Source organism: Marmota flaviventris, chromosome 12 (genome assembly GCF_047511675.1).
Source record: "Marmota flaviventris isolate mMarFla1 chromosome 12, mMarFla1.hap1, whole genome shotgun sequence".
NCBI lineage: Eukaryota > Metazoa > Chordata > Mammalia > Rodentia > Sciuridae > Marmota > Marmota flaviventris.
This window is the reverse complement of record NC_092509.1, coordinates 75,562,289-75,571,495: the sequence shown is the minus strand read 5'-3', so window position 1 is coordinate 75,571,495 and position 9,207 is coordinate 75,562,289.

Sequence of the window (9,207 nt, the reverse complement as noted above, 5' to 3'; positions counted from 1 at the left end):
GTGGAAAAAGGAAAAGAGGTGAGGGAATGGTTTCATGAAAATTGAAGGGAGATCCGTAGAGTTAGAGAAAGGGGACCTGGTGAAGGAACTACTGGAGAATGATATTGGCCAAATTATATTGTTATATATTATATTTTTATAATTGTATTATTGATTTCCCTTTGATATAAATATCAGTTTTTTTTTTATTCATTCATCTGTTGGTGGATTCCTAGGCTGGTTCCATGGGTTGGCTATTATGAATTTGTGAATGGCGCTGCTATAAACATGGGTATACATGTTTATATCACCATAGTATTATGACTTTTATTCTTTAGGATAAATACTGAGGAGTGGCATATTGGGGTCATATGATGGTTCTACTCCTGATCTTTTGAGAAACCGCTATACTGATTTCTATAGTGGTTGTACTAATTTACCATCTCACTAACAGTGTAAAAGTGTTCTTTTTCTTTGCATCCTTTCCAGCGTTTATTATTGTGTGTATTTTGTGTGTGTGTGTGTGTGGGGGGCAGGTACTGGAGATTGAATCCAGGGGTATTTAACCACTGAGACACATCCCAGTCCTTTTAATTTTTTAAAATTTTATTTTGAGACAGGATCTCACTAAGTTGCTGTGTTAAGTTGCTGAGGTTGGTTTTGAACTCGTGATCCTCCTGCCTCGGCCTCCTGAGTTGTTGGGATTGCAGATGTGAACTACTGAACCTGGCTTATTATGTGTATTCTTGTCGGAGTCCAGCTCCAACAGGGGGTCTCAGGAGACTAACGGATGGTGAGGAGTCGGCGAAAAGGGGGTGGAGAAACAACACAGACACCAAAGTGAAGGTGTTGATCCCAATCTTTACTTGTGTAGTTGATCATATATACTTTTCGTTTTTGCAGGCTCACAGTACTTTGTGGTTACAAAACAGGAATCATTATTCAAAGAAACAAAATATTAGGTAGCTACAATTAGAATAGAAGAATGTATCTTGGCTTATGCATAAGCAAGCATTTTTCCTTTCAGTTCGTGTTTTGCTTTGAGCTGTTTCTGCTTAGTTAACTTCTAATAATAGTTAGAAATGTCCCAGACTATTGGCCTATACCTTGACTATTCTTTCTTGACTTACTGACTAGAACCGGTGCCATGGTTACGGCAAGTGGTTAACTTGTTATTAATTTTAATCAAACAAGAGTAAGAGCACAGACCATTGTGCACAGGAACAAGAACAAGTTGCCCAGTACTAAGCACTAATCTGTCTTCTTAACATTAATTCTTCTTCTCTAGATTTTAATTTAATTTCTCAAAAACTTCCTTGACAGGAATACAGGGAGTTTCTCATCAGACATTAACAATTTACACTCCACAGCTGAATCATTGCATTTAGAGCAAACAGATCTTAGAAGTAGTTGCATTAATTGGGAAAGTCATGTTTTTTCCTTCATACTTAATGGTCATATGAGAAATCGCAACTATACTTATTAAAGGAATACAAAAACAAATCAGCCCATTCCCAGAAACATACTGCGCTCCTCCAGAGGATGGACGCCTTGCGCCATCCACCTCAGTAGGGCCTTGCCATTGCCTGAGTCAGGGGAGGGGAGCAGCAGATTCTTGATGGCTGCCGTTCTCATTGGAGCGAGGTAAACTCTCAGTATTGTTTCGATTTGTATCTCTCTAGTTGCTAACAGTGTTCAACAATTTTTTTCGTGTATTTGTTGGCCATCTGTATTCTTTTGAGAAGTGTCTGTCTAGTTCATTTGCCCCTTTATTAACTGGGTCAACATGCTATCTTAAAAGTATTAAACTTTCACCTTTTATATTAATGTCCTTTTTCCATCTGGAATTAAATTTTTATATGTGGCATGAGGTCAGGCTCCAATTTATTATTTTTTTCCAACTAGATGATAACCCATTTTCCCATTCATTTAACAGTTTGTTCTTTCCCAGTGATTTGCAATGCCTACTCTATAATTAATTAGTTTTCATATTTAAGTGGGTCCATTATTGGGCTAATTATTTCACTGATTATTTTGTTCATTACTGTGTTACTGTGACTATCTTAACTACTGTAAGCTTTAAAATATGTTTCAATATCTTGATAAAGCATGCTACTTATGAAATTGGTTACTGTAGTAATACAAATTACATTAATAAGTTTAAAAAATGTGAACCACAGTTATGTTCCTGGAATAAACTACACTGGATAAACCTACTGCTGGATTCTTTTTAGGATTTTTACAATTTTTCTTATGAGCTTCATTTGGCCTATAATTTTTCTTTTTTGTAACATTCTTGTTTGGCTTTAGCATTGAGTGTTTGGTAGCCTCAGAAATCTAATTAAAGAACACAGTGGAGATTTTGATCTGCTCTCAATATTCATCCTCCCTCATTTCTAAGCAACAAGAATCCTGAGTTTCAGCTCAGCATGATTAGCCACATTTCTCAGACCCTTGTGTCTGCTGGGGTTTGCAATATGACTATATTTGGAGAATGAGAGATGAGCGGAAGTGTGGTATATGATTGAGAGCATGTCTCTGAGGATACACTCTTTTTATTTACTTTATTTTATTTGATTTTAAATATTTATTTTCTAGTTGTAACTGGACACAATATCTTTATTTTATTTATTTATTTTTATGTGGTGCTGAGGATTGAACCCAGGGCCTCGCACGTGCTAGACGAGTGCTCTACCGCTGAGCTACAACCCCAGTCCCTCTTTTTAATTTTATTTATGTCCAGTGTTGGGGAGGGAACCCACGCCTTGTGCATGACAGGCAAATGCTCTACCTTGATGCACTCTTTAAAAATCCTTTTCTCTACTCTCAGCTGTACTGACTGCAGCTCTAGCAGCTGTGTTGGACCGTGATGACATGGTCCACTCAGGGGCAAGGCAAGAGGTGAGCTAGAAGAAGCCCGAGTCCTTGAAGGCTTCCTGCACTAGCTGTACCAGCTCTGGACCCTCTACTTCTGGATTGTTTTAACACAGAGAGAAATTTCTACCACACTTAAACTACTAAAAAGGAGTAACTTTCCTCCATTTTCCTTTCTTTTGGTTTGCATTTTCTGGAAGAGTCTGTATAAAGTTCGAACAAAATTCTAATATATTTTTCTTTTTAAAAAATATTTTTTTTTAGTTGTAGATGGACACAATACCTGTATTTAATTCATGTATTTTTATGTGGTGCTAAAGATTGAACCCAGTTCTTCACGCATGCAAGGCAAGCTCTCCACCACTGAGCCACAACCCAGTGCTCTAATGTATTTTTCTAATACACTCTACAAATAAAATCACCCGAAGTTAATCTGGGATTCCATTTAATGGTTATAGAACTTTTCAGGCTTTTGATTATTTTTTTAAATTCCATTTTGGGAAGTTATACTTTACTAGCCATTTATTCATTTCATCTAAATTTTTCATTTGTAGTTAAAAGATTAACCTCTGGAACCAGGCTGCCTGGCTTAAAATCAGTTTCTTCACTTACAAGATGAATAACCTTGGGAAACTTACCTCATCTCGGTTTCTTTTTCTGTAAAATGGGGATAATAAGAACATGAGCCTCTTAGGGTTTTGGGGAAGATTAAGTGAACTGAAATATGTAAAGGACTTGGAAGAGTACATAGCACCTGGTAACCACTCAATAAATGTAAGCTATACTATGTAATTAAATATAATAGTGAAATTAATTTTGTTATATTTCTACTTACACATAACAATTTGATCACTCTCATTTCCTAGTATCTTTCCTTTCCCTACCTTTCTCCCCAAATCTACTTGCTCTACTCTACCTTTTCCCCTTCTATTATTGCTCTTTTAATTAGTGCATTATAAGTATGTGTGTGTGTGTGTGTGTGTGTGTGTGTGTGTAGGATTCATTGTGGTAAATTTGTACATGAAGATAGCATAGTTTGGTAGATTTCATTCCCCATGCTCTTCTCTCCTCCCACCCCTCCATCACCTTCCTGTAGTGTTTTGATCTCCAGCCTATTTTAGGATATTTATCCCTTTTTATTATTCTTTCCCCTCCCCCTAATACACATACACATCACATTATCTTTATCCATTTATCTGCTGACAGACACCTAGGCTGGTCCCTATCTTGGCTATTATGAATTGTGCTGCTATAAAAATTGTTATGCAAGTATCATTATAGTGTGCTGGTTTTAGATTTTTTTTGGAATAATTCCAAGGAGTGGGACAGTTAGGTCCTAGTCCAAAGACTAGGATGTATTGCTAGTCTTTGGAGATGCCTGAAAAGACTCAATGTACCAATTTGCAGTCCCACCAACAATGTACATGTGTACCTTTCCAACCACATCCTTGCCAGCAATTATTATTGTCTGTGTTTTTAATGATTGCCATTCAAACTGGAGTAAGATGACATCTCAGTGTAGTTTTGATTTACATCTCCCTGATTGCTATGGATGTTGAATGTTTTCCTCCTATATTTGTTGGCTATTTGTATTTCTTCTTTGGAGACATGTCTGTTTAGATCTTTCACCTATTTATTCATTTGGGAGGAAATCTAGCTAAGGAGGTGAAACAACTCTACAATCAAAAGTTTAGAACACTGAAGAAAGAAAATGAAGAAGCCCTCAAAAGTCAGAGAGGACTTTGTTGTTCAATGGACAGAGTTAATATTGAAAAATTGCCATAGTACCAAAAGCAATCTACAGATTCAATGCAATCCCCATCAAAATTTTTCTAGTTCTTCACAGAACTAGAAAAACAGTCCTAAAATTCTTATGGAAGAATAAAAGACAAAGCAATCCTGCGCACTAAGCAGGAGGCTGGAAGCATCACAATTTCTGACTTCAAATTAATTTACATAGCTATAGTAGCAAAAACTGCATGGTACAGGCATAAAAACAGACACAAAGACCATTGGAATAGAATAGAAGACACAGAGACAAATCCACATAGCTACCGTCATCTAATCCTTGACAAAGGTGCTGAAAACATATATTGGAGAAAAAACAGTTTTTTTTTTTTAAATGGTGCCAGGAACACTGGATATCCATATGTAGAAAAATGAAACTAGAACCCTCTCTCTCACCCTGTACAAAAAATATCGACTCAAAGTGGATCAAAGACCTAGGAATTAGACCAGAAACTCTGAAACTACTAGAAGAAGACATGGGGCAACACTCCAACATATTGGCATAGGCACTGACTTCCTTAATAAGACTCCTAAAACACAAGAAGTAAAACCAAGAATCAATAAGTGGGATGGCATCAAATTTAAAACTTCTGTACAGCAAAGGAAACAGTTGAGTGTGAAGAGATATTATACAGAATGGGAGAGAATCTTTGCCAGTAACTATTCCTTCAAAGGATTAATATCCAGGATACATAAATATCTCAAAAAAGCTTTGAACATATTTGTTTTTCCAACTACTAATGTGAACATTTGGTGTCAATTTTCATTTTTTCTAATAATAGTATTTGAGGATATGCATTTTCTTTGAAGCATTGCCTTCCTGCACACCACAAATTTTAGGCACCACGGTGCACATTTGTAATCCCAGCTACTTGGGAGGCTCAGGAAGGAGAGTTGAAAGTTTAAGGCCAGACTGGGCAATTTAGTGGGACACTGTCTTAAAATAAAAAATAGGAAGAACTGGGGATACAGCTCAGTGGTTCAATCCCCAGTACTGCAAAACAAAAACAAAACAAACAAACAAACCAAAAAACAAAACAAAAATCAACAAACAAAACATTTGATATGTAGTATTTTTATTGTTGTTTAGGTCTAAGTGTTTTTAACTTTCCATCTGATTTCATTTTTCACTATAAGTTGTTTAGAAGTATTTTTTTTAAATATTGTAAATGTGGAGCCTGGTGTGGTGGTGCACTCCTGTAATCCCAGTGGCTGGGGAGAATCGAGAGTTCAAAGCCAGCCTCAGCAAAGGGTGAGGTGCTAAGCAACTCAGTGAAACCCTGTGTCTAAATAAAATACAAAATAGGGCTGGGGATGTGGCTCATTGGTCCAGTGACTCTGTAGTGTCCATCATGATATTTTCTTTTTCATCATGGATGTTAGTAATTTGAGTTTTCTCTTGTCTTCTCTTTGCTAGCATGGCTAATGGTTTACTAATTTTATTTAGTTTTTCAAAGAATGAAGTTTTTGTTTTGTCAATTTTTTTCAATTGCTTCTTTTGTTTCAATTTCATTGATTTCAGCTCGAATTTTAATTATTTCCTGTCTTCTACTGCTTTTGGTGTTGATTTGTTCTCTTTTTCTAGGGCTTTGAGATGTAATGTTAGATCATTTAGTTGACTTTTTCTTCTTTGAAGGAATGAACTCCATTGCAATGAACTTTCCTCTTAGAACTGCCTTCATAGTGTCCCAGGGATTTCAATATGTTGTATCAGTGTTCTCATTTACCTCTAAGAATTTTTAAATCTTCTCCTTGATATATTTTGCAACCATTGTTCGTTCAATAGCATATCATTTACTCTCCAAGTGTTGAAGTAGTTTTATTTTTTATTTTATCATTGATTTCTAATTTCATTCCATTGTGGTCTGATAGAATGCAGACCACATTTTTTTGTATTTACTAAGAGTTGCTTTGTGGCATAATATATGTTCTATTTTAGAGAAGGATCCATGTGCTGCTGAGAATAAAGTAAGGATGAAATATTCTATATATGTCAGTTCAGTCTAAGTTATTAATTGTATTATTGAGTTCTATAATTTCTTTGTTTAGAAGATCTATTCAGTGGTGAAAGAGGTATGTTAAAGTCACCCAGAATATTGTGTTGTGGTCTATTTGACTCTTGAACTTGAGAAGAGTTTGATTGATGAACGTAGTTGCTCCATTGTTTGGGGCATATATATTTATAATTGTTATGTCTTGTTGATGTATGATTCCCTTAAGCAGTATGAAATGCCCATCTTTATCCCTTTTGATTAACTTTGGCTTGAAGTCTACTTTATTTGATATGCAGATGGGAACCCCTGCTTGTTTACATAGACGATGTGAATGGTATATTTTATCCCAACCTTTCGTTTTCAGTCTGTGGACCTCTTTTCTTTTGAGATAAATCTCTTGAAGGCAGCATATTGTTGGGTCTTGTTTTAAAATCCAATCTACTAGTCTATGTCTTTTGATTGGTGAGTTTAGGCCATTAGCATTCAGGGTTATTATTGAGACATGATTTGTATTTCCGGTCATTTAAAAAAAAATTGGTATTTAACTTGACTTGGTTTCTCCCTTAGTTGGCTTTTCCTTTATTGTAGTTCTTTGCAGATTTTCATTGTTGTTTTTCATTTTCTCTTCGTGGAATATTTTGCCAAGAATGTTCTATAGTGCAGGCTTTCTTGCTGTAGATTCTTTTAGCTTTTGTTTATCATGAAAGGTTTTTATTTCATCATCAAATCTGAAGTTTGATTTTGCTGAATATAAGATTCTTGGTTGGCATCCATTATCTTTTAGAGGTTGGTATATGTTGTTCCAGGATCTCCTGGTTTTGAGATCTGGGTTGAAAAATCTGCTGAGATCCAATTTTTTTTCTCTTGTAGCCTTAAAATTCTATACTTATTCTGTACTCTAGGCATTTTCATTATAATGAATCTTGGTGTAAATCTGTTGTAATTATGTACATTTGGTGTCCTATAGGTCTCTTGTATTTGATTTTCCAATTCATTCTTCATGCTTGGGAAATTTTCTGATATTATTTCATTGAAGAAATTATGCATTCCTTTGGTTTGAATCTCTGAAACTTCCTGTATCCCAGTAAATCTTAAATTCGGTCTTTTGATGGTATCCCAAAATTCTTGGATATTCTATCCATGGTTTCTTACCATCTTCACTGTGAGGTCACCTTTATTTTTGAGATTGTATGTTTTGTCTTCCTATCTTCTAAGTGATCTAGTCTGTTGGTGATGCTTTCTATTGAGTTTTTTATTTGGCTTATTTTTTCTTTCATTTCAAGGATTTCTTTCTTTCTTTTTTTTTTTTTTTTCAGAATCTCTCTCTCTTTCTTGAAGTAATCTCTTGCTACCTGTATTGGCTCTCTTATCTCTGTTGGTATGATTGATGGTCACCTGTATTTGCTCTCTTATCTCTTTGTTGGAGTGATCTGTTTTTGCCTGTATCTGCTCACATAGGTCGTTCTTTAATTCCCAGATCATTTTAATTATGTACCTTCTGAACTCCTTCTCTGACATTTCACCTACTTCACTAGCTATGGATTCTGTTGTTGTAGTCGCTTGGTTTGTTTGGGACACTTTCCTCCCTTGTTTTTTCATGATGTCTATGTGTCTTCCTCTCTTGTAGTGTAGATCTGAGGTATTACAGCTTCTGCCCTATTGTCTTATGGTGTTCCTACAGGTTACCAATACCTCACCTTTAAAGGGGAGATCAAAAAATATTACAGCACTGAATGTACCCAACTGTGCAGTCATCGATCAGTTAGCTTCTATTTTTACATTTACAGTTTTGTCGCTATAATCAGAAATGGAGTTTGGTTATCTTCTACCATTGAGTCAATAGGTTTGCGTAATGGTTTATAGTTTCTAACAGTAAGAAGCGGGGAGGCTGGGGGTTGGGTGTGATGTTTATGAGGTGAGATGTGAAAATGTAGAGATATTAGATTATATGACTAGTGAAAGGGTAATCATAACAAGTTGGCTGTTAGTAGGAGAAACAAGAGATAGGCAACCCCATGCAATACTCCCTGTTATCTCAGCAACAGGATAACTGTTAGCACCCCTAGTAGAGATACCTCTGGTGCAGTCAGGCCCACAGGGACCTTGATGATGTCTTACCAGGTTCTTATTTTTGTCCCTTGATAGATGCAGCAATATCCCAGTTTTGTGTTGGCAGCAGCCTCAAGCCTATATGTACCCTGCTGTTGGGCTGTGGAGCTATGCTTTGGTGAATAAGGAACCTTTGCACGGGGTGCCTGTCCATACAGGTGCTGGGGCGGGCCTCTCTCCAGGTGGCTGGGCTGCAGTTACAATTTTAAGTTGGTGGTTGCTTTCTCTAAGCACTTTGAAGATACTATTTTATAGTCTTCTGGCTTCCATTTTTCCTGTTGAGAAGTCCAACAACAATATTTATTGATTTATTTTTTGTGGTACTAGGGGTTGAACCGAGGACCTTGTGCATACTAGGTAAGCACTCTACCACAGAGCTACACTTTTAGCCCCAATTATTGATCTTTTGTAGTTTACTTCAAGGTGACTAGATGTCAAATGTTTTATTTTTCCTTTTAAAGCA